Raw genomic sequence first — 27,348 nt, forward strand, 5'->3', positions numbered from 1 at the left:
TGCTTTGAGTCTGTATTTCTTTTATTTTACCTCTTACTCCCTATGACCTACTTTCTCCCACCCCTTCCCCACCCCCCAAAAAACAAAACAGAATGTAAAATAAACTACAACTTCAAAACCAGATATAGCAGTCTTCAGCATAATACTTTACGGTTCATCTTAGTGGATAATGTATTGTCATAGAGCATGAGAATTAGAGAACGTTGCAAGAGAACGTATATATATATATATGAGGAATTATGCTTTCTTTGTTTTCTACCTTTGGAGTATCTTGAGTTTTTCTTCCAAGCACACATAGCATGATGTAACCCAAAGGTTATTTTTTGTTTGTATGTGTGTTCATACATGTTTAATATGAGTCGGGATTTGTTAGAGAAACAGAACCAATAGAAGATATATATGAGTGTTTATAAGGAATTGTCTCATGTGATTATGAAGGCTGAGAAGTCCCATGATTTGCCATCTGCAAGCTTAAAGACCCAGGAAAGCTGATGGTATAGTTCTGAGAATTGGAGGGTGTAAGTACCAGTTGAGGGTAGCTGGGTTTGTTCCAGCTCAAACAGTCAGGCAGTGTGCGAATTCCCCTTTCCTCTACCTTTTTGTTTTATTCAGGCTTTCAGTGGATTAGATGATACTCACACTGTGGGGGGTGGAGGTCTGCTTTATTCAGTCTACTGATTCAAATGCTAGTCTCATCCCGAAACACCATCACAAACACACCCTGAAATAATGTTTAATCTAGGCACCCTGTGTTTCACTCAAATGAACACATAAAATTAACCATCACAATGAGTCTCTCCATTAGATTTGTGAGTTATGTAAGATCAGGAGATATATCCATTTTGTTCTTCATTGTATGTCATGTTTATTCAGAAGCTGGTTTAGAGCAAGTTCTTAATAACTATTAAAGGAAGGAAGGAAATAAATTTAAATAAGTGTACAAGGCAAGTTGAAAAGTATATGTCAAAAATTTATATAACATACATGGATAGTGTGGTTGAAGACTGAGTAGTACTGCAAGATATGCAGGTGCCATCAGTTGGCACGTGATGACTCTTGAAATTTCCTTTGTCTTTATCTGGTGACCATTTTGAATAGTAAAACTAAAGTCTTACTTCTTAGATTTTTGGACTCTTAAGTATTTTAAGTATGGCCTTTAGATTTTTCAGAATCTTCTGAAGTTAACTAGAATTATTTTGATCATGTCAGTGAATTAAGGTCAAAAGAGATTTGCGTTATTTCTAAAGTGAGTCAACGCTGCTCTTCAGAAATCCTATTTTAAAATGGCATACTAAGAGCAGAACAATCTTTAAGTCTGCACTGCTTCTCTTATATTACTTTCTAGCTTCCCACTCGTGAAAATATTTAGTACAATAGTTCCCCTTACAGAAGGGGATATGTTCCAAGACCCCTAATGGATGCCTGAAACCACAGAGAGTTATGAATCCTATATATACTATGTTTCTTTCTGTGCATACATACCTATGATAACATTTAATTAATAAATTAGGCACAGTGAGAGATTAACAACAATAACTAATAATAATATAAAACAATTACAACAATTACTATAATAAAAGTTAACGTGAATGTGGTCTCTCTCCTCATAATATCTTACTATGCTGAACTCACCTTTTCACTTAAAGGAAGCACTTTATGGTTTCTCTGGCATGTCTGACATGTGTAGTGGCATTGCCAGTGTCACTACTCTTGTGCTTTGTGGCCATTACTAAGTAAAATAAGAGTTACTTGAACACAAGTACCAAGATACCACAACACTCACTCTGATAACTGAATGGCTACTAAGTGACTAATGGGTAGGTGGCAAATACAGCGTGGATATGCTGGACAAAGGGATGATTCATGTTCTGGGCAAAATGGAGATGGATGGTGCAAGATTTTATCACGGTACTTGAAACAGCATACAATTTAAAATTTATAGATTGTTTATTTGGGGGAATATCCATTTAATGTTTTTGGATCACAGTTGACTATGGGTAACTGAAACCATAGAAAATGAAACTACTGTAATTTCATATATCTTTTATGTTTACTGGAATTTGCTATGGTAAGGAATTACATTTACAAGCACAGGACCAAGGGACCAAGGATTTTAGCATATATATGTATATAAGACTATTGTATACACAACCAGGAGGTTATTTGAGGTCTATGGTGATCTTATTAAGGTCTTTCAATTCCACATTCTGTAAAATTTCTATTATACTACAGGAGAAGATGTATTTGGCTCATGCAGGCGAGGTGAGGTGGTAAAGTGGTGAGGTAGGGAGTCTTATACACTCCCTGTTTATGCCAAGGGAGGATGCTTGAACCATCTTAGGCAGTGATGTTACCCAGATGTGTAGGAAGAAAGAGGCAACCTTGGTGTAAACATATCTATTCTCCACTTGTTTTTAGTAGACATAACATGCCGTATGTATGAATCTCCAACAGCTAGCACAGTACCTGGCACACGGTTGATATCCTAGCCATTTTTGTTGAATTGACTTGGCTAAAGCTCTTAGAGGGCAGTTACAGACAACAGCAAAAGGTATTACTATGAAAAACAACTCAGCTGTACTACAGTTGCATCTGGAGACATAAGAATACACTGCTCACGATTGTAGTGGACTCTTCCTAGAAGGTCTATAAAGGAATATATAGACTTCCACCATGTTTGAAGCAATGAAAGACCATGAGAAGCTGCATCTTTTTTGTTCTGAAAGTAACTTTTCTGAAATAAAAGGGCAGCAACTGGAGTGGAGAAGGTCAGAGGAAGAGAAGCAAAGGTATGTCAAAATCACAGGGTGGAATCTTGAAGTGAGAAACAGGTTTAAATTCAATTTGGGGTGAGATATGGAAAATAGTCATTTACAAGGGTGACAAGAGTAGACTCCTAAGTGTCAGTGAAGTGCTGGTGTAGAGGACATGGTTTTCTTTTCTGGCTGTGCAGAACTACTGGCTCGTACTTACTCAGACCTGATTATCTGTCAGAACTTTGCATTTGCTCTCTCATTTAACCCTTACAACAGCTTCATGAACTAAGGCACACTATGGTCATTTCCATTTTTCTGACCAAGAACCTGAGGAATCCAGTGATTAAGTAACCTGCCCAATGATACCCAGCTTGTAAATGGCTACCAGATCCTCTGACCAAAGTTAGGGTGGACACAGTGGGGGTCTGGAGGAGGAGCATGAAAGTGCTCAATAGAAAGTTTATTGTGGCCCTGACGACTTTACTCACTGCAAAGGACATGCCAAAATCATTTGTAGTAAGAGGCTATAGAGAGGGGAGCACTGGCATTGTTAGAAGAAATACCAGTATGATGGGAGAAGTCTTTAGGTTTTATTAGATAAACTTATTTTAGGGCCCTGGAAGCTTTCATTGTGCTGACTTTATGACTATTAAAGAAAAATTAGTCTAATTCTCATGGAGGTAGGTGTGTGGGATCAGATGGGTCACAGAGTTGCTAAAGGGAACAGGTTTGAAAAATGGAGTGGAAAGCTGGGCTGTACTCAGAAATTCAGATGACTCTAAAGTGGATTTTAAAAAAAAACACACTTGCAGAATAGAAAAAGATATGCAGGTTTTTTGTTTTTCTTTTTTCTTTTTAAAAATTTGCATTGATTCCCATGGGGTGTTTGTGGGAAACAGAAAGGTGATCTAGAGATTAATATGAATAGGAATGCACTGTTTTTTTGTTTTTTTAGATTAGTACATAAATAATTGGAACATGGAGTATTTTTAGAAGTAGTGACAACATAAATTATGGTATTTAAATTTTGTGCTTTTGGGTGTAACAAAATTATATTTTACTCATAAGTCTGTTATGCCCTTTACTGATTAGAGTACATTTCCTGCATAATAATACCAGTAACACTTGCCTAAAGGATAAGGTACATTTGAATAATTCCTCCTGTCATTAGTTTCCAAATTTTAAAATATTGTATTCTGTTCTACCCATGAACGAGAAGCATGATGAGATAGGCAGGAAATGCTTATTTTGCTTCCTTAATGTATTTTCTAAGGAGTAGAGTTTTTTTTAAAGAAGGAATATATATCTTATATTCATTGAAAAGAAACATTAATGTATATATGAAAATGTTCTCCAAAAATAATTTTTGTCGAATATAAGGAAACTACTCAATTTACAAGATTTGGAAAATACAAAAAAGTAAGAAAAAAATGTATCATCAATAATCCTACTAGACAGAAACATCTGTTAATATTTTGATGTGTTTCTTTCCATTCCCTTTTAAGAATTAAAAAAAAAAAGCAAGAGCATACTGTACATACAGCTTTGTAGTCTGTTTTCTTCACTCAACATGCTCACATAATATTGTGTCAATAAAACTCTTCAAAAACACCCTTAATGGGTATACAACATCCCATTATATATAAATTATATAATTAATTCAATCTGTTTCCTTAATGTGAACCTTTAGGTTGGTTCCATTTTCTTGCTATCATGTACATGAACATGTTTAACAGATTTATTGAAATGTAGTTAATCCCTCTTCCATCTCTACTCCCAGAAAACCACTAATCTACTTTCTGTCTCTATACAATTGCCTTTTCTGAACATTTCCTCCAAATGGAATTATGTAATATGTGGTTTCTTGTGACTGATCTCTTTTGCGAACTGTAATATTTTTGAGGTTCATCTATCGCAGAGCATGTATCTGTACTTTATTCCTCTTTATTGCTGAACAGTATTCCATTGTAGAGATATAATACATTTTGTGTATCCATTCACCAGTCGATGGACATTTGGGTTGTCTCCATCTTTTTGCTATTAAGAATAATGCAGCTATGAACATGTGCATGTCTCTGTGTGGACATACATTTTCATTTCTCTTGGGTCAATACCTAGGAGTAGAATTGCTGAGTTGTCTGGGAGTTTCATGTTTAACTATTTGAGAAACTGCCAAACTTTTTCAGTGTTTCCACCATTTACGTTCCTACCAGCAATATACTCGTATGAAGGTTCCTATTTCTCCATATCCTCGCCAACATTTGTTATTGTCTGTCTTATTTATTATAGCCATTCTAATGGGTATGAAGTATCTCACTGTGACTTTAATATGCATTTCCCCAATGACATTGATGTTGAACACCTTTTCATGTGCTTATTAGGCATTCATATATCTTCTTAGTTGAAATGTCTATTCATATCTTTTGTCCGTTTTTTGATTGTGTTTAAATATTAAGTAGTAAGTGTTTGCAAATTCTGGGTACAGGTCTTTTATTTGATACATGTTTTGCAAATACTTTCAATCTGTTTCTTGGCTTTTAAATTTTTTAATTAAGTCATCTGATGTGCACAAATTTTGAATTTTGATGAGGTCCAGTTTGTCAACATTTTCTTCTTTGGACTGTTCTTTTGGTATCATGTCTATGAATTCTTTGCCTAACCCAAATCTGGAAGATTTTATCTATAGCAGTTTGATTACTTGAACTTTTAAAGGATATTTAAGAATATTTCTTAAGGATGGATCCTGAAAAGTAAAAGTTGTAGAATTTGTAATATGTTTATTTTTAGTAAAATTTTTGAAGTATTACATCAAACAGGAAGATGTAAAAATTATAAGAGCAAAGCTCAGCGAAATTTGGAAAAATGAATGCATGTGTATAACTACCCCACAGATTGAGAGAATGTTACCAGCATCTCAAGAAACCCTCAGAACCTCCCAGAAGCACCTTTCCCAGTCATTACTCCTACTTTTCTCCAAAGGTAACCAATGATTACTAACCCCATAGATTAATTTTGCCTATTGAATTTTATATAAATGAAATATTATGTATACATTTTATCCGTATCTTTTGCTCAGTATTACATTTGTGAGATTCACCCATATGGCGTGCTGTAGGAGTTTGTTCATTTTCATGGATGTGTAATATTTCATTATAAGACTATATCACATTTATTAATCAATTCTATTGATGGACATTTTTGCCTTTCCAATATTTGGCTATTTTTAATGGTGCTGCTAGAAATATACTTGTACTTGACTTTTGGTGCACAAATGCGAACATTTCTGTCCAGTGTATACTTAAGACTAGGATTGCTGGTTTATCGAGTAGTCATAAGTACAAATTTACTATAAATGGCAAACTTTTTTCCACAGTTACCATATTCCACTCCCAAAGGAAATTTTGAGAGTTCCATTTACACTCCATCCCAACCAACACTTGCTGTTTTCTGTCTTTTTAATTTTTAGCGCTTCTGCTGGATTTGTGTCTTATTGTGGTTTTTATTTGCATTTCCTTGGTGAGTAGTGAGAGAGAGCACCTTGAGTGTATGAGTTGGTTGTCAGTTATGAAATTGTAAATGCCTTCATCTGTCATTTGGCTTGCCGTTTTATTCTCATGATAATGCCTTTTGGTCAACTTATAAATCTTTCCTTTATAGCTCGTATGTTTGATGTCTTATTTGTGTCTTGAAAATAAACTTGATTTGGAAACTTAATTAAGATTAGGGAACAGAAAGGAGCTAATTAGAGGCTGGTGTTCAGTTGTCATGACGGCTCTTCAATTTCCTGTCCATGTTTATTCCAAGAGGGAAGTTCTTCAGAAGTTGTTTCCCCCATCCTCCCATAAACCCTGAACACCAGCTTCCAGCCCATCTCCTTGAGACATACAGACTCTGCTCTGCTCAGCTTCTCAGCCTCCCAGCTGCCTCTCTTAGTCAACTTTAAGCTTCTCAGCTGCTTTTAAGCCTTTCAGCTGCCACTTTTCAGGCTCTCAGCTTCTCAGCCGCCTTGAGAAAACTTCCAGAGCTGGCATTTTAGAATTGGCTCATGCTTCCAGGGGAGAAGTATCATCGAATGTAGAGCTACTTCACTTTTCCACATTTCCATCTTTCTGAGATCTTGGCCTCTTAGATTCTCACTGCTTTGGTAGCTCTTAAATGCCTTCAAAAAGTTTTATAAAAAGTTATCCACCTTTTTTGGTTGTTCCTGGTGGGGCATTGGTCTGCCACTACCTCTTCTTTCTTTGCCTGGAAAGGAAGTCCCGAGGAATGTCTTTTTAAGGCTATTGACAAAGTTTGTTGAATTACTTACTATAAGGTTGCATTTCCATTGATGGAGTATTAGCTTGCTAGAATTATTTTCATCTTTTTTTAAACCTTTGAAAATTTGCAAGGCAAACAAGAACATCGTAATTTTCTTTTAATTTTTGTTTTTATTCTAGTGAGCCTGAACACTGTTTCGAATGATGGCTGGTCTTTGGTATCTTCTCTTTCTGATGTACCTCTTCATCTTCATTATTTTCCATTGATTTTTGAGAACAGCGTAACATTGCCTGTATTAATAAATAAGAATGTATGCATCTGAAGAAAAAGGATTGTTACCTTAATGAACTTAAAAATAATTGTTTTTTCCATTGATCTTTATAATGTGTGGAGACTTTTGAAGGCAAAGGTTGTATCTCATGTACTTTTGTATTCTTTCTTGGTTATCTAGTGCATGGCATAGTCCACGTGAACATGAAGCAGATTGCATTAAAAATAAAGCAGAGATAGGAGCAATAAGCTCTTGAAGATTGTTCCCCATGTCATGCTACGTTCAGTGATTAATCACTGTGAAAAATTTCTTTAGTTATTGATTTATATTATTTCATTTAGGAACACGGCCTCACGTCTGAGGTCATGAGGCATCCCATTTTGAACTCATTACCTTCTTTCTCACATCTATCCAAATCACGAATGTAGGATCAAATTGCTCTTTCTGATGTACCACAGTCATTGGGGATAAGTATCTGATTTCATAAATCTTCACCAATGTAAAAGGGTAATTAATTCTGTGTTTTACCGCTTCACAGGAAGTTAAATTGTCATTCCCAGAAGCATCATATACATGCTGAACAGCAATCTTATCAGTTGCCTTTTGAAGGAGTTTAAGGGTAAGACAGTTTTAGACTGACTTCAGAATTCTAAAACACACACGTAAAAATTTTAAAAATCTAAAGCATTCTCCATCCACAGAGTTTATCCACCACTAACCAAGTGTTTGGATTTCAAGAAATTATCTAGACAGTTTAATTTTTAGTGAACCTTATGAAAATAATGTCTGAGAATGAGGGGTAGTGGAATTTTCCTTATCATGTTAGGCATACTTTGACTCTTTTAACTGTGGAAATATAATTTTACTCCCAGACATATCCTTGTTTCAGTCATTGCCCTACCTTTTCATTGGTCATTTTAACAACTCTTTATAAAACTTAGTATCTGCTGTCATGCTGCCTCTGGCGCTCAGGGAATGGATTTTTGAAGAAAAATTGAACGCTTTGGGGAAGTCTAGTCTAAAAATAAAATCCTCAAGGTGTTAGACCAGAGGTGTGTGCCAGATCTAGGGACAGCATGTTTCACATTGCAGGTTGCTATATTAAGTGGAATAAAAGTCCCTTTCTCTTTCCTTGGTTGATGAGGGAGGCAGCAAAGTATTTTGGAAAAAGCAGGGACTTTGGCATGAGTTTCCAGTTCCAGCTCCCCCACCAGCTGTGTGACTGGGCATACATGCTCTGGGCCTCCATTTACTTATCTCCAAAATGGGAAAAAATAACTTCTATTTTTGGGGTGGTTTGTCAGGATTAGCAATAATATATGTGAAGGTCTGGTACATGGTGGATGTTTAAAAAATTGTAGCTATAACTGTACATCTTAATTTTTTTCATTCTGGAGTGAGACTTTTTCTTCTTCTTGATGTGATAATGATTCACAAACTAGAGCCAGGTTTTCTAGATACTAATCCTAGCTCTGCTATTTATTAGCTGTATGACCTTGCGCAAGTTACCTAGTTTCTTTGTAGCTCAGCTTCCTCATCCTTAAAAGAGGATAGTTATGATGTCCATCTTCTAAAGTTGTTACTAATATTAGTGTCTGTAAAGTACCAGAATAGTGTCAGGCTAATATGTAAGCATTAGGTTAGTATTTGCTCTATAAAAGTAAACATTCAAAACCAATATTAATTGGTTATTGTCATTAATAAAGATAATAGGATTAGAGATGGAGCTACAGACAGTATTGTCAGATGATAAATGATGGCCCAGAGGTAAGAGAAACAGGCACAAAGACTACATTTAGTGAGATAAAAATTGGTAACTTTGAAGCTAGCACAAATTCAAATGGCTGCTGTTGATCAGTAGGAATACGAGAGTGGTGGAGATATTTACTTTTAGCTCACTCTTATGAGAGTCTGTAGAGACATGTTCTCAAAAGAATGTTTTCTGCTGTGTTCTTCACTGTCAGGAAAGAGACCAAAAGGAAAAGTAATGTGACTTCAGCAGAAAATACTTCCATGCCACATTCAGCTGGCACTGTCACTCAATAATACCATTCATTTTCTCCTTTGGTTGATGAATATGTATATATTGTATGCTTCAGAGATACATTTGGAGGTTGAACAAGTCTATGGATTATTTTCTGAGTACCATTCAATGTCATTGTGCATAAAATATTTTATTTTCATTTTTCATTTGCTTTGAATTAGCACAAATAATACCAGAATTGTCCTCTTTTGTGTTGAAGTTTTATAATAATTTTCTTTTATATCCTACATTTCAGGTAGTGCCAATCTTCACATAAGGCTTTTTTGTAATATAAATTGAGTATCTGATGGATTCATGCAGATGTTCATATGTTGCCATCCTTAATGGCTCACGCTTAGGTTAAAAAACCATAGCTACTGTTCAGAGATAAATCACAGAACAGAAGGCATCTTAAAGGTAAAACAGACTGGCAGGGGAGACTCAAGAATGGGTACACATCTATAAAATGAGAATTGAAATGCTTTTTATGGCAGTGATTTTTTTTCTCCATCTCAAATATTACAGAAATTTTTAAAAGAGAAAGAATAAAAACAGATGAGTTCAGTAATTTCTTAGGATGAACAATGAGAATCTTTTTACCATTGAGGGTTTTTGAATAGTTCACCACACCTTGTTTTCTGGACACTTCCATTGGCCATAATAGGTATTTTAAGTCATAAGAAAGATTCACAGTACTCTGTAAATGCCATGAATGGAGGAAGTAGAATGAAAAGTAAAGGTACAGCCCATAACACAGTTTTTCTTCTACCTGGAACCCTGTAGAATAGAGCAACCTAGCAATTCACCTTTAAGTTGAAATCTAGAGACTTCTTTTCTCAAGAAATGAAAGGAACTCCCTGGGGGAGACTTGAAGCTGATAAGGGGAATGCATGTGCCCCAAGAAAGCCCTTGTCTTCTTGGTATTTGAAGACCTACCCCTGGTCACTCTAAAATACAGACTGTCTTTTGACAAATCCAACATCTCCACACACAGAAGTCCCTGTCAGCTGCCTTATTATAGGAGAAACTATCAGAAAAACAGAGGAAACCAACAGCAACTATAGAGGAAAAAGCCACCCTGTCCTTTATTCAGAAATATCCACAAGATATATGACAAGATACAAGCAGTATCACAAAAGAGTGATAAAACAAACAATAAATACATCTGGAAGAAACAGATTAATTAAGGAATAGAAGAGTATATAAAAGAAAACTTTAGGGGAGTTTCAGAAAGATGCTATCTGGAAAATAACAGGATATAGTAAAATAGGAACAATAAGCACAAGAAAGTACTCTGGAAAATTAGACATTTGTTTGCTGAAATTAAAATAATTCAATGGAAAATTTGAAAGATGACTGTAGGGAAATCTCTTAGAACACAGTGCAAAAAGGGAGGCAGAGAACTTGAAAGAAGGGCAAAGAGACAGGCTCAGTCAAGTTGATCTGATATCTAAATACTTGGAATTCCAGAAGATACAACAGAGTAAATGAAGAATTGAAAATATCAAATAAATAATAGAAATTCCTCTTCTGTTCTGGGAAATAATCCAAATCTTCAGACTGATGAGTTCTGAGAGCCCAGCAAAATGGATGAAGGCAACTTTAAATTCAGACTAATTCTTGTGAAATTTTAAAATACTCAGTGTAAAGAAAAGTCTTAAAAGCTTCTAGAGACGAAAGTGAGGTTGTCAAGTTCCCACTGGTCTTGGGACACTTCTTTGCTTTCTGGTACAATAAGCTACTTCACGTCATACTTTTCTTATCCTAGATCTGGAGTCAGCATTTTTCTAAAGAACTTTTGTTTGTTTTAGTGGTGTTTAGATAACAAAACCTGGGTACTCACTGTAGCTGGAGTTTTGTGGTTTCTACATCCTTTCAGTGGATAGAGCTGAGTGGGGAGGGGACATAAATGTTTATATCCTTTATCATATGACACACATATACAAAATATTTTTACCAAATATCAATATCACTACTAATAACAAATATATTAAGTAAAGTTCAGAATTTCTTCACAAGCTTTTTGCTTATTTTTTGTTTTTGTCTTTAAAATATAGGGCTTTCTAAGGGAATACAAGCAGAGTACTGTGTCAGAAGATGAATTCTTCAGTGTGGTTATAAATTTGATATATAGATTTAGGATTCATTTATTTTTGTACATATTACATTTTGAAGGTTTACATATTTATCCCTTTAATATAATTTTTTGAATATGTAAAATATTTAAATGGTTCAAAATCAAAGCTATTTAAAAATACTCAGAGAGCCTTACTAATGCCTATCTTTTCCATGTTTATACTCCCCCACTCCCCATTTTCAGTCTATCCTTTTCGTAAAAATAAGCAAATACATGCATATACTCATATTTGTCTTTATTTCACGAAGCTAGCTTATTATATATACTCTTTTGCCCTTTGCTTTAATCACTTTACAATACATCCAGAAATCACTATCAGTTTTCTGAAATCATTAATGTTTCTGGCAGTTTCATAGTGTTCTATTGGTGGATATGTAAAATTTATTCATCAAGTCTTCTAGATGAGCAGCTACATTGTTTTCAGTATTTTGCTATTGCAGTCAATATTGCAATGAGTAACCTTGTGCATATGTTGTTTTGTATTTGTGGAGGTATTTCTTTAGGGTAAATTCTTGGTACTGTGATTACTGGGTCAAAGGGCAAATGCATATATGGTTTTGTTGGAATTGCCCAATTACTCTTCAAACGGGTTGTGTTATTTTGTACTCACTACAGTAATATATAGAGTTGACTAATAGATTTACCAATATCGGGTGTTTGAAATTTTTTTCCCAATCTTACGGGTGAGTAATAGTGTCTTTGAGGTTTTATTATTTGCCTTTCTCTTATTGAGAGTGAAGTTGAGCATCTCTTCATGTTTGAGGGCCGTTTGTGTTTTTCCTTATGAGCTGCCCATGTCTTTTGCCCATTTTTCTTCCTTTTGTTTTTTGCTTATGTAGATACTCCTTTTATAAGGTTTCTTATTGTTGCCCAACATGCTCAAACAAGAAAGTACACAAATTTTAAGTGTCTACCTCAATAATTTTTTAAGTCGTACTCAGGTAACCACAAACAAAAATAGAGAAAATGACCAGTTTCCAGGGTCTTTCCGTGAGCCTTCTCTCATTCTTACCTACTCCCACAACCAAGGGATCCACTATTCTGACCTTTATTAACATAGATTAGTTTTCCTGCTTTTTAACTTCATATAAAGTGGAACCACAAAGCATGTCTGGTTACTTCTACTGTTAAGCATAATATTTTTTCTTGTCATATGTAGTAGTAGTTACTATTTTTATTGGTGTATATATTTTGTAGTATGAATATACCAAACTTATTTAATGTTCTGTTGTTAATAGACATTGTGTTGTTTTTGTTCTTTGGATCTCGGAATATCTTGTATATGTGTTTTGGGATATGTGCGTGTGTGTGAGTGTGTGTATTCAAAGTTATGTGTATGTTCAGCTTTAGTAGTACAACCAAACAGAAGTGCTTGTACCAAGCTACATTCCCACTAGTACTTAGTGAGGGTTCCAGCTGCTCCCACTCCTCAGCAGCACTCGGATTGTCATTTTCTCATTAATTTTAGCGGTTTTAATGGGTGGGTAGTGTTTTATTGTACTTTTAACTTGCATTTCCTTAATGACTAATGATATTGATCACTTTTCATATGCGAATTGTACATTGGTATATTTTGTGAAAAAACTATGAAATATTATGCTCATTTAAAAAATAACGTAATGTGTCTGTCTTTTATTTACTGATTTGTTGTCTGTCAATTCTAGTCCTCTGTAATTATCTTCTCCCTGTCTGTGGCTTGCTTTTTTACTCTCAATGATGATTTTTCATGATCAGCAGATGTTAATTTTAATATGTTATTTAACCGTTTTTTTCTTTGAGGGTATTACTTTTTGTGTCTAGATAATGCATTTTTGCTCATTATTCTGATATTGTTCTCCAACATTATATTCTTGTAGGCCTTTCATAGTTAGGTCTAAGATTCCATCTGAAATTGATTTTTGCATATGGTGTGAGTGAAGAGTCAAGGTATGATAGCTAACTGATTCAGCACCATTTATTGAAACACTCTTCCTTTTCTCATTGAATTGCAATGATACCTTTGTTGTAAATCAGGTGACGTTATATTTATGGATTTGTTTCTGGACTGTTATCTTCAGTTATTCTTTTTAATGGCGCCACAATGGAAAATTTCAGGGGCCTTTTAAATTTATGCAATAAAATGTGATGTTTGACAAGTAGTAGTAAATAATACAATCAAAGGTGCATTCTTCTTTGAGCAAAACCCTGTTTCATTATTCTGGTTCTCCCTTGTGTTCTGGGAATATGGAGTTCATTTCCAAAGAGAGTTTAGGGCATTTCAAAAATTTGTTATGTGAGGAGAATCGGTAAATAAATGAGCTAATACCCATTGATCACTCACTGCTCTATGTGCCTGTCCCTCTGCTGGAGCATGGGGAAACAGGGTTGAATGATACAGTCTCTGTTTTCGTTTGTTTTTACTGCTAATTGTCCCTTTGTGGTCATTAAATGACCACAAGGTAGTGTTTTATAAATAGTGGAAGGTGTCTGGAAGTTCATTTCTGCATATTTCTGTGATTATTTTTCTTCTTTCTTTACCTTGCACCACAAATAACATGAAAGATACACATTGGAACTTCTACTTCCATCAAGAGGAAATTGCTCCATTCTTCACAAGTCCTCCTCGGATATAACACAACAAACAAGAATAAGACATCTCAGAAAAGTGGAAAGACGGCCAGCTGCCTAGGACCCTCAGGACTTGAGGAATAATACAGCAATGAGTTTCCTGGGTGTCCTTATTGCCTTTGATAATATCAGAGTGCTGCAACTTGGGCAAAGGAAAAAAACCCAAAAAACCAAAAAACCAAAATCCGGCTTCCCCTAGCCAAAGGATGGAGAAAAGGGTAACTGTACCACTGGAATGTTTTTTTGTTTTGTTTTGTTTTGTTTTTGTCAAAAACCTCCCTACTCCTGTGTTTTTCTAGAGACAGTCAGGCTTATTCTAATGTCTTGATGGAAAAGCACAGGCCCTAAATTAGTTAAAACAATCTTGAATAAGAAATGGGAGGAATCATTCTACCCAAAGCTGTATAGCTGCATTATCAAGGTAATGTGATATTTGTGGAAGAATGAACACATAAAACGGTGGGACAGAATAGAACCCAGAAATATATTCACAAAATAGGCTCAACTAATTTTTGACAAAGAGGCAAAAAGCAATTCAATAGAGGAAAGACAGGCTTTTCAACAAATGGTGCTAAAGCAGTTGATCATAGGCAAAAAAAAATGAACCTCAACCTAAACCTCATATGGTACATAACAATTAAATGATCCAGGGACTCAATGGTTCAGTATAAAATAATAAACCTAAAGGGGGGAAAATAGAAGGAAATCTTCAGGATCTAGGGGAAAACAAATATTTCTTAAACTGGACACGAAAAGTACCATCCATAAAAGAAAAAACTGATAAATTGGACCACATCAAAATTAGAAATTTCTGCTTTGCCTAAGACTCAGTTAAGATGATGAGAAGACAAGCTATAGACTATGAGAAAATAGTTGCAAATCATGTATCCAACAAGATGGTATGTAGATATACAAAGAACTATTGAAACAGTAAAAAACCAGAACAATTCAATTAGAAAATAGGTAACACATGAAGAGACATTTCACTGAAGATGATATACAGATTGTAAATAAGTCCATGAAAAGATGTCAAGCTCATTAGCCATTAGGGGAATGCCACCTAAAACTACAAAGAGATATTACTACACATTTACTAGAACGGCTAAAAAAAAAAAAAAAAAAATAGTGACAATGATAAATGCCTGTACAGATGCAGAGAAACTGGATGACTTATACATTGATGGTGGGACTACATAATGGTACAGCCAGTCTAGAAAACTGGCAGTTTTCTTATAAAATTTAACATGAAACTACACCATGACCCAATAATTGTACTCTTGAGCCTTTAGGATAGAGAAATGAAAATTTATTCTCACACAATAACCTGTATACACATGTTCCTAGTAGCTTTATAGTGTCTATTAAAAAACGGGAACCCACCTACATATCCCTCAGTGGGTGAGTGGTTAAACAAACTGTTGTAGATAGATGGAATACTACTCAGCAAGAAATAGGAGCAAACTACAGATCCATGAAACAACTGGGAGGAATCTCTACAGTCTTATGCTGAGTGAAAAGAAAGGCCCTAAAGATGACATACTGTATGATCCCATTCATATAACATCCATGAAATAACAAAAGTAGAGACACGGAGAATAGATTAATGGTTGCCTGGGGTCAGGGACGACTGTGGGCATGTGGGAGGGCGGGGCAGCAAGACGGATCCTTGTGGTGATGGAACTATTCTGTGTGCCGACTGTCATTTTCAGTATCTCGTCTGGGATAGGTACTATAGTTTTGCAAGAAACTCAAGGAAACTGGATAAATAGGATCTCTGTGTCATTTCTTACAACTGCATGTAAATCTACAGTTATCTCAAGGTCAAAAGTGTAATTAAAAACTACATGTTACTTGGAGTCTGGTTGAGATTCTAACATAAATATAGATGTTCTTAATGCTGGAGAGGATATCCTTAAATTGGAGCGAAAATTCCATAATTGATTTAGAATTCATTTAATATGTCCACTTCTAAGTGTTTTGTTTATTTATCAATTCATATAAAAAACGTGAAGTAGAGGCTGTTGTATTTCCTCTGTGTTTACCTCACCTACGAACCAGTGAGGCCAAGAACATATCATGAGAAAGTATTTTATTTTCTGACTGTTTCCCCTAAATTTCTCCAATTTCTGAACCTTTGTATATTTAAACAATCCAGAAATATAGGATAGAACAGTGCAGCATTGGGTTTTATTGTAACGCATGAGAAAGCAGCTAGCATTTTAGGAATTGCTATTGTTTTCTGTTTCAACAAGTCCAGGCTAGTGCAGAGCTGAGCTGATTTCACCTCACTCGAAACCTCAGGAGCCCTGGGAGAAAGACAGCCCCGTTCCCAGAGTGCAGGTTTGGACAGTCTGCACACCCTCACAGCTCCATCCCTGCTGCTAGACTTTGAGGAATGAGCATGCTTCCTGATTTACCGGTAAGGGGAAGGGCAGGCATAGTCTCTCTACTTTTCCTCAGGATAGAACAGCATTAAATGTGTAAGTAGAACTACAGAGGTTTGGAGACTGAAAACAACCTAGCCAGAGACCCCCCCCTCAATCAGTGCTTCTCTTTAATGAGCCTGGGCATCACCGCAGGATCTTCTTAAAATGCAGGTTCTGATTCAGTAGATCTGAAGCCCATATGCATTTCTGACAAGCTCCCCGATGATGTAGATAGATACTCCTGGTCCCTGGACTACGCTTTGAGTCGCAAGTTCCTAGATAACATTGCAGGTTTGCGACTTTTTCACGAGGCATTCCAGACAAGGAACAAGAGAACAACTGACTTCATGTTTAAGACTTATCCTTTTCTTCAAATCAGAGAGTATCGGTGACATGAGAGGAGATAGAAGAAGACACAGGAGGTGAAACAGGAAAGAGGATCAGCCAGCCAGTGCCTTGGAGGTGCCCTTCCGGGACAATCAGCAGCCTGCGCTGCAGGAAGTAGAAACACGGGTGAGGGAGGAGGCTGAAGACACTTAAAAGCAAGAGGAGCAATGAAAGCCGATGCTGGCAAGTGCTGTTGGGGTGGTGGCAGCTGGCGCAGAACAGCTGCTGCCCTTCTCCGTTTTAGCCAAAAGCACAGGCATGGAGAACCTCCTGTAAATGTGTTCCCCAGCGTGGGCTTCACATTACAGTTCAGTAATCCCCAGGGACAACCGTGTATCCCACTAAGAAAGCCACACCATTCAGAATCTGCCTGTGCAGTCTTTAGGGAGCTCTGAGATGTCCAGTAGCAGACCAGTTATGAAGCAGAGGCCTTCAGCTCCCTGTGGAAATATGTCTGTCACAAAGGTGGTGAAGTTCATTCACTTACTCAGTGTTAGCTGGGTTATACTATATTAGAATTTTAATGAGGCGTGGCTTTATGCTTTCTTTCAAATACATTGAACTTTTTAGGATTTAAATTAATTTTTTAACATTTTCTCATAAAAATAATAAAAGCACTTTAAAATGTAGAAAGAAAAGAAAAAGTCCATATTTCTATGACCATTAACATGTCACTTTCAGCATTGGGGTGATTATTCTGCTGAGCCTGTGTGTGTGTAAAATACTTATAATTATACTTTATATGTTATATTCTATTCCTTCTTTTAAGACTTTACATTATACGTATTTCTCCATGTTTTTCATAAATAACACTTAAAGCGGCTGAATCATGTCTTACTGAGATAACTAGGCCCATAAATATTGGTCATTTGAAAGATTAGTTGAAAGATTGTTAAAGAGCATTGAACGTTTAGAATATACATGGGGAAATAGGAAATAGAAGTAGATGATTAGGAGAAGGAAATGTTCTTTCGTTTTGGTAGCTTTTCTTTCCTCTAAGTTTAAAATTATCTCTAAATCTTAACGTGTGAGACAGTTCTGTTACTTTATTAAAGGGATTCACAGAGATGGGTATTTTGTTTGGTGGGTAGAATGTATTTAATCCAAATGAATCCAGATTACTTTTTAAAATCGGTCTCCCCTCACCACCTGGCCTTAGTTAAAGACCTAATAAAACTTAACAGGTGCAGTGCTCCTGGGGAGATAATGTATCTGGAGCACAGGGCTAACTTGGACATGTGCATGGAGCATACTTGGAGCACAGAGAGGAGATGCTTAGTCCAGTCTGCAGCCTGGAGAAGACTTTCTGGAGAGAATCTTAAAGGAAGGGTAAGAGTGACCTGACGTAGAAATGTGGACGGCCCTGTCGTTAGAGGGAGCAGCAGGTACCATGGGCCAATCCCCAGAATGGTCACTGCATGGAGATGGAGTACTTGGCAGTCACATAACTACCGCCATGGCCCAGGGACCTGTTCTTACCATATGATGGGAGAAGGGACACTAGTCAGGAAAAACAAAAAAAACAAACAAAAAAACAAACAACAAATAGGTGGATAGATTATAACCTAGGAGAGCAGAGAGGAGAGAAGCTTCTCACAACTATACGTGCATACTTTAAAAATTCTTATACCTGTATTTTTGGTGACCATTCTTCAATATCCCCTTGGCCCTTGAATTCTTATCAGTTATGACGTTGTTGGATCCCTTAAGTTTGAGGAGAAAGAAAATTGATCATCATTTTTGTAGTTGATGGGAATCTGTCAAGTGTTTATATAATTAGGATTGTGATTAAAAAGAAAATATTCATCTGGCTACAGTTTGGTGGGTGGATTTAAAAGGGGAGGGCAAGACTGAGGAAGAGAGACTATTTAGGAGGGCTAGAGACATGGTTAAAGGGGTGGGGAGGAGGGGAAACAGTTAAAGAACTTCTTAGGAGGTAAAACTGGCAGGCTAGAGTGACTGGTTTGGTGTGCTGGTAGAGTGATAAGAAGAAATGATGTTTGACTCCCACGTTTTCGTTTAGAGGAAATAGATGGTGAGGTCATTAACTGCAATTAGGAGTCAGAAGAAAAGTAGTAGCAGGAGTAATTTAAGTTAGTATTTTAGCAGGAGTATTTTAGATTAATATCTCTTTTTCAGTGCTTTTATATTTCTTAGCTGAGGTTTCCTAGAAACCATAGCCTGAGGCAAACCTAAGATAATATTGGAAGGTTGCCTTGGGAAGTGTGATCCCAGGGCAGCAGGAGTAAGGGGAAAAGGGAAGTGAGGCAGGGAGGAAAGAATAGTGAATGCAAGGTGGTGTGTTACTGATCTGGCCACAACTTGGTCAAGTGAATTGTCTTCTAGACAGACTTTAAAGAACTCTCCATTGGCCTGGTTATCAATCAGGGATGTAAGGGAGAGTCATCCTTTTTGTTTCCTGTGTCTCCCAGGTCAAAAATCACCCCAAGGAGTGTTGTTCCACTTTCATTCTTAGACTGAGTTAAAGAGCCATTCTGGGCAGCCAGTGGAAAGCAGATCGCATGCCTCACAGTGTGCCTGTAATATGCATTGTGAAGTGTTTGGATGAGCTGGAACCTCGGTGGGTTGTGGGGGGTTGGATTTGGGCAAGCAGCTGAGGTCCAGGGAACTTATGGAGGCCCAGGTGGCAGGTGGGGCTGAGTGACTGTAGAGTGGCATTTAAACATGGTCCAAAGCACTTTCCCAACTTTTCTCAACCCTGCTCTCATTTCCTAGTTTCCTATTTATACTCTGTAAGAGTTTTATAATGCTCTGAATTTTATTGTGGTGTTTTATTTTTGTTACTGCTCAGATTTTAACCTCAGACTCATATTCCCCTAGTTTCTCTGCACTTGATGCCTCTGTTCACATAATTTCTAGACTCTGGTTTTAATATAATTGTGTTCCTCTATTTATTCTTGCCTTAGTCTGTTTAGGCTGCTAGAACAAAATACCACAGACTTGTTGCTGGCTTATAAATAACAGAAATTTATTTCTCACAATTCTGGAGGCTGAAAGTCTGAGGTCAGAGTACCGGCATGGTCAGGTGGGAGCCTTCTTTCAGGCTGCAGATTGTTGACTTCTCACTGTATTCTCTTGTGGCAGAAGGGGAAAAGGAGCTTCTAATGCCTCTTTTATAAGGGCTCTAATCCCATTCATGAATGTTCTGCTCTCAATGACCTAAACATTTCCTGAAGGCCCCACCTCATAATACTATCACAGGGGGCCGTTAGATTTTCAGCATGTGAATTCTGACCTGACACAAACATGCAGACTACAGCAACTCTCTGACTCATTATTTAGAAGACAAAAAACTACCCCGAGGGTCATGACTTCCATTAGGTACATGATTTCATCTAACCCCCTGTATTACTATGCTAATCTCTGTAGCTTGCTTGCCAAATAGACAAGATATCCTAAATGTCCCAATAAAGAAGTAAAATGTAATGCTGTCAAACTCTTTTTTTAAGGGTTTCATAAACAGGAGTTTCACAAAAAGGAGGCATTATGTTATGAAAATGATGACAGAATTTTTCAAGTTAATGACTCGGTAGATTTTTATTGAGTGTATGTGTACTGTATTCCAGGCTCTTACCCGGATTTCAGGATACAGTGCTGAGCAAAAAAATATTACATCTCGACTTTTTCTATGTGACTTTTTCACTTAGCATAATAATCTCAAGATCCATCCATGTTGTCGCAAATGGCACCATTTCATCTTTCCTTATGGCAGAGTAGTACGATTCACTGATATGTGGGATATAAAACTGAAAGCAACAAAGGAACAAGACAAACAAATAAAGAAAGAAAAACTCATAGACACAGACAATAGTTAGTGGTTGCCAGAAGGTAAGGGGGGAGAGGGGCTGGTAGAAGCAGGTAAAGGGGATCACATACATGGTGATGGAAGGAGAACTGACTCCGGGTGGTGAGCACACAATGTGATATATAGATGATGTATTACAGAATTGTACACCTGAAACCTATAACCATTGTCACCCCAATAAATTTTAATTAAAAAAAAAATCACATCTCTGCTTTCCTGGAGTTTGCTCTCTAGTAGAGGCAGGAGGATAGTGGGGTGGGCACGAGCACAAGCATGAATCAAGGGCTGCCAAGGATAATTGTAAAATGACTGCTGACCAAGTGTTATCACAGAGAAGTACATGTTGAAATGAGACAACAGAATAGGGGTGGGGATTGGCTTGGTTAGGGGACCACAAAAGATTCCCATAGTAATGGAAGAGTAAGAAGTCACAAAATGAATGGGGAATGGGATGGGTAAAGAGTTAGCGGGAGGCTGTTTATTTATTTAACAAATGATTTCTGGACATCAACTGAGTGGCAGGCACAGTTGTAGGTGTTGGGAATCCTGTTGTAAATAACCTAGGCAAAACATCCTGTCTTATGAGAGTTGTTGGTAGTTTGGACAGGATAATGTGGATGGGTTGGAGGGAAGTGGCCCCATAGGAACATTATTGAGGAGTTAAAATTTACAGTTCTGGGAGGACGGAATGGATTATAGCTGAGGGAGGAAGAGGACTCTTAAGTTTCTGGCTTTTCAAAGTAGGTGAGTGGTGATCCAGTCACTGATCATGGGAACACTGGTGTGGGGTAGCTTACAGGAGGAGGGGCCATCCCCCTAAGTTTAATTTGGACATGCAGAATTTGAGATGCCTTTGAGATATCCTACTGGAGATGTTAAATGAATAATTGGGTGTATGAGGCTGGAACTCAGAAGTGAGGTTTGGACCATTAAAACATACTTGTCAGGTACCTACATGCAGGTAATTGAAGGAGTGGGCGGGCGGAGATTTGCTTATGGCATGAGAAGAAAAGGACAAAGTTTTAAACCTTTTATGTTCTTTTTTATGTGTGTTTCTAAAATCAGACTAAATTATATTGCTTTTAACTTGCATGCAGATTTCAGTCTGAGTGCCCATGTACTCCCTTAGGTGTGAAAAACAAAACAAAACTTTTCACTCTTGCCCTATACAAATAGTTTAGAGGCAATAAAAGGAGATATTCAAGTTTTAACTGAGCAGTTATAGATCTAGGCAGGATAATGATTTTTTTTTAAGAATCCAGGTTCGTTATCTAAGACTTGGTATTTCTTTCCAAATGTTGAATTTACCCCATGTTTCCCTGAAAATAAGACCTAGCTGGACAATCAGCTCTAATGCATCTTTTGGAGCAAAAATTAATATAAAACCCGGTATTATATCATTGTATTATATTATATTACATTATATTATATTAATTATATTATTATATTATTATATTTATTATATTATATTATACCTGGTATTATTATGTTATGTTATGTTATGTTAATTATATAAGACCCGGTCTTACAGTAAAATTAGTCTGGGTCTTACATTAATTTTTCTCCAAATGACACATTAGAGCTGATTTTTCGTCTAGGTCTTATTTTTGGGGAAACACAGTAGTCAAATACCATTGTGAAAAATATTCTTGGCAGGTAAATAATGTGTCTGAACTGTTCAGAAAGGCTGATGGAATTAAATTGGACTTATTGTCCCAAATAAATTTTCAAGGCAAGTAAAGATTCTCAGTAGAATAGTGACCTAATGAATGTGAGCCCAAGAATAAGAAATAGAAATAGGAGAGAAAAGGAATATGAATAGAATCCATCACCCATAGGCTCATCATTTCTCTTGCTTTTTGTATTTCTAGAAAGGTTCCAGAAGGTTAAGTTTCCATTAGCCACTTAAAAAAATACATTTTTGTAGATTTTTTATTATAATTAATGTACTTTCCTATTAAATACTGATCTTTCTTGCCACTTGAGTTTCAGTTTTGTCATCAGCAGTCACTTAGAATATTCTCTAAACAGAAAATGCGTTTAGTTTAATTTCTTAGTATTTGTGGGGAAAAGTAACATGAATGCAAATAAATCCCCATGCTTGATAATCTAATTTTTAAAATATCCATGGAAGAAGTAAATGTTCTTTTGAACATTCATGAGAAAAATTTATTTTTTGTGGTGAGTGTTCTGGTTGGAATTAGAAATACGTTAGAAATGGACTGGAGGTAGAAATAGAACACTGCTTATGGTTCATACTTAAAATGTGCACACAGCATTTTTCCCTCTAGTTTCGTTGCATATAGGTTTTAAAAAGTTAGATATACCTTGAAAATAAGTGAAATTTTAGGGCAATGATGATTTTCTCTTTATAAAAATAACTTAAAATAAGCCCTTCCTTACCCCACCCACTCCACTTGATTGTTACATATTCTCTTTCGGTTAGTTTATCCAAAGCGTCCTTTTACACTACCTACAGATAAATGAAACATAATTTAGCCAAAAAAAGTAGACATTGATATAGTGATATAAATTTATGTGTAGACTATTCTTTTTTAATTTTAAAGCAGATTGTCCAGTGAAAGTGATTGCTTTTTTGTTTTGTTTTGTTTTGAATGAAATAAAGTTGAAATTTTGTCTACTTCTGAGGTGAAATGCCTGGTTCTTTACTTCTGGTTCCACCTACCTCATATGAGAATTCAGGAGTATACTCAGAGTATACTTGCCTTGATCCTGGTGTGTTCTTTGTCTGATATGCCCCTTTTCTAATCAGAGTCTCTAGACACTGTAGTGAGGGCTTGTCATAAGCAAAGAATATGGACTTTTGTGTTCTACATCGTCTCTTTCCTCTTAGTTTCAATTTCTTTCCTGAATGAGAGGAAAGATAGGGGTGAAACAAGGAAGGCTTTAGGACCAATTGAAATTCTTCTTGGCCGAGAGTTTGGCAAATACCAGAAGAGGACAGTTGTGGGACACCTTTTTTCCTGTAGCACAGCCTCTGGTCCAGAATGGGAGAGAGATGCTCAGGAAGCCAAGAAAAGAGGTGTCCTTTCTCTTAGGCATTTTCCTTTATTTTGGGCTTTTGCTGTTTTCCAGACAAAAGCAGACAGTTTAAGTAAGGCCAATATTTCAAATTCTCACCTGTTTTTATTCTGCTATGTCAGTTATGAATTTGCTAGAGCACTTGAATTATTCCATCTATCCTCTGCTGATCTTTACTGGCAGTCGATTGTGTGTTTATTTTTCTCCTTAATGGACTGAAGAATTCCAGAACAGCAGTTGTTTCAGAGTGGTGCTGCTCAACCCTTTCCAGCAACTTAAGCTCTATGGATTTAAGGCCAACTTTTAGAGCGTGTACAGATTGCTGGGAGATCTCTGCTGGGAGCCTGAGAAGCTTGAATCAAGGGCCTTTGCTTGAATCAAGGGCACAGTAGTCAAGAGGATCCACAAACTGAATGGTTTGCTTCTCTTCTCGATGGTTAAAGGGTGTGATAAGTGGTTATTGCATTTTAAGCATTACTAGAGTGCACAGCTTTGTATTAGGCCTGATAGGTACAGAGAAGATGGGCTGCAGCCTGCATCCTCAAGGACTTTTATACAGGAAACAGGTGAAGAAAATGTGACAGAATAATAAAGATCAGTATTGGTTTAATGTTAAAATAATTCTACAAAACCAGAAGTAAATAATGAAAATAAATTTTGCACCCTTACTTTCACATCAGAGAGGAAATCTTTTTAGTCAGTTTGGTGTATATTCTTCTATTTGTCTCATACATATACATATACATATACCTATGCATATACATGTACATACACATAAATACATCTACATACATACACAACAACAAAAAATGGGGCTATGTTGTATGTCATTCTGCAAGTTGATTTTTTTTTTTACTCAGTGTGTGATGAAGATTCTTTGGTGTCACTATTATAGATTAATTTATTGTCTATGATAGCTGCATGGTAATTTCTAGTATGTGTGTACTATAATTCATTTAACTATTATCTTATTGATAAGCATTTAAAAGGGGTCTGGATTTTCACTCTTCAATAATGATGCAATAAATATCCTTATTTGCATGTTTCTACTATTATTTCTATAATACAGAATTACAGACAATATTTAAATTGCTTATCGTTAATATTGAAAAATACTTCTTGGGTATCTTTTTTAAAAGTGGTACCAGTTTGTACTCCCACCAATGTTGTACAATAAAAATATTGATTGCATAAAGTAGTAGAAGTTCTGTAGGAAGATCATACTTACAATGTGTTATATTTTGATGGCACTTCATGTTTTATCACATCCACATTCAACTTGCCTGTTTGGCCTTACAGAAAACAGATGGATTTTGTAGAGTTCAGATATTGTACCAGATGTAATTTCATTGCTGAAATAAATCAACATATTCCCTAGAATCCAGTATATATGAGTAGCTATTAATCTGACAAATTATTATTTTTTCTTTATATGAGTATGTTTTGCAAAGAACACCTGAGCAGTTTGCCCCCAGCTGACACCCAACTGTTCTACCTCAGGCTCTATCAATTCTCTACTACACCTCCATAATCTAATCCACAGGAACTTTGATTGCCTCTCCATTCCATTAAAATGTCACGTTTTCCATTCTATGCTGACTGAGCAATAAGACATGACTACCTTATACACCTTGGTAAGACACATGTATGACAGAGGGTGGGGAAGAATTCCTACAAAAATTCAAAGGCCTGCCATCTCTGTAAATTTTCTAGGGGTCTTGTAGTGTGTCAAGATACTTCTTCCAATTGCTGGCTCCTTCTACCATTAAAAAATAGGCACAGCATTTAGTAGGCTTTTTTAGATTTTGAAGGCATCATGTACCTTATGTGGGTATGTTATTCTGACCCATTTATCAAGTAGCTTGACAAGCCTACAGGTTTGCATAGGACATTTACTGAGAGAAGGCTCAGCAACAGGTCCATACTGCCATAGAAGCTGCTCTGCCTCTTGGGTTATATTATACAACAAGTTCACTGGTGTTTTAAGTCCCGGTGGAAGACAGGAATTTTGTATGGCATTTTGCAAGCCCGCTACAAGTGAATCAAAACACAGACCTTTAGGATTCTGGAAAAAAGCTATGCAACAGGAGCAGTCCACATGAACTTAGTGCTATGGAGCCTTCCAACGTAAGTTGTATGTGCACAGAGCACATCAACCTTAAGTAGAAGTATATGTATGAAATCAGGCCTGGCGGGTCCTAAGGGCCTGGTTAGGTAACATGAGCAAGTGGCTCAGATTCCCATAGGTCCTATTCTTGCTACACTTATCCTCGCTTCAAACTTCACCTGTGGTCTCCTTATGATCAGTTAACTAAAGTAGAAAAATTCAGGCCCAATGTAAAGATGGCTCTATATGACATGTTGGTTCCCCCGCAAGAGCAAAAAGTTTTAATATGACAGCCCCACTCGGGAGCCCTGAAGGACATAGCAAAGGGAAACCCTCCTGGTGGTGAAAACTGAACAGTACCTCATGGTTCATTTTAAAGGAGACATGCCAGAGGTACAGATCTACACACATTCATGGACAGTAGCTAATGGTTTGGCTGGCTGATCATGTAAATACTCACTAAACAGCAACCTCAAAGAGAAGGAGCTAAATAATCAGGTAGACAAGATGATCCATTCTGCAGAAGTCAATCAACATTTCCCCCCATTCTCGTTCTGTCTCAAAGGGCTCACGAACAAAGTGGCCACTGCAGCAGGAACAGAGATTGCACATGGGCTCAGCAATATGGATTTCCAGTCACCACAACCAATGTGACCACAGCCACTGAATAGTCAACCTGACAACATAGGGCACAAAACTCGCCTTAAAACATTTAGAAATTTGTTTTTAAGTACTCAGAAGCGTAAAGGAATAAACATATCAAGATAATTAGTCCGTACTCAAAGAGAACATCTATGTAACTTTAGAATGTATATGCGTTTGTTTACTTGGTCAAGCACAATTATGCTGTTACATTAGGCTTAGGATATACATTTGTCTACTTACAATTTTTCTATAGAGATAGACTTGTATTGAGGCTGATTTATGTAGCAAGCACAGTCTTTTTCTTCTTTGTGTGTATATTTAGGTAGTTCTAAAGAGACTTACAGTGATTATGGTACACAGGTTTCCAACTACCACTGCCCCCTAATTATTGGCCCATTGTGGTTAATAAAGTTTGAGAGAGTGGCATCTTATCTAGATATGTTTTGCATTTGTAAGTGAATATGTGAAGATGGATAAAGTCTAGTAGGGACAAAGAAATTAAACTATAAACTTGAGAGTAAATAGTAAAATTAGTGTTAGTATTCTTATTCATAAAGGTAGCCCTGACAACAAAAGCGATTAGAGAGAGACAATTATGGTTGAGAGCCCATGATTTGGATACAGTGCTGGATCTTGGGTCTCTCAAATTGGGTGCCTCCACCCTCCATATCCCAAGAAATTAGTAAATCAGTGACTAATTCTCAGTCCAAATAAAGAGCAAATTACAGTGTTGTTTTAAATTTACTGTGCATTTATGTTTTCCCGATCTTTTGGGATTTATTAAAGGCATCTACCCAGAAATCCAAAGAGAATTCTATCTAATTAATGGAGGTTACCTCTGCAGTAAGGAAGGAAGACCCA

General features: G+C 36.6%; 1 protein-coding gene across 3 annotated transcripts in view; it reads left to right on the forward strand.

The window, feature by feature from the left end:
* The window catches only part of GPR63 (G protein-coupled receptor 63), a 50,257-nt gene that overhangs the window by 12,617 nt on the left and 10,292 nt on the right, over positions 1 to 27,348 (forward strand). The gene's annotated exons all lie outside the window — the stretch shown is intronic.

The sequence above is a fragment of the Rhinolophus hipposideros genome (genome assembly GCF_964194185.1).
Source record: "Rhinolophus hipposideros genome assembly, chromosome: 3".
NCBI classification, from domain to species: Eukaryota; Metazoa; Chordata; class Mammalia; order Chiroptera; family Rhinolophidae; genus Rhinolophus; species Rhinolophus hipposideros.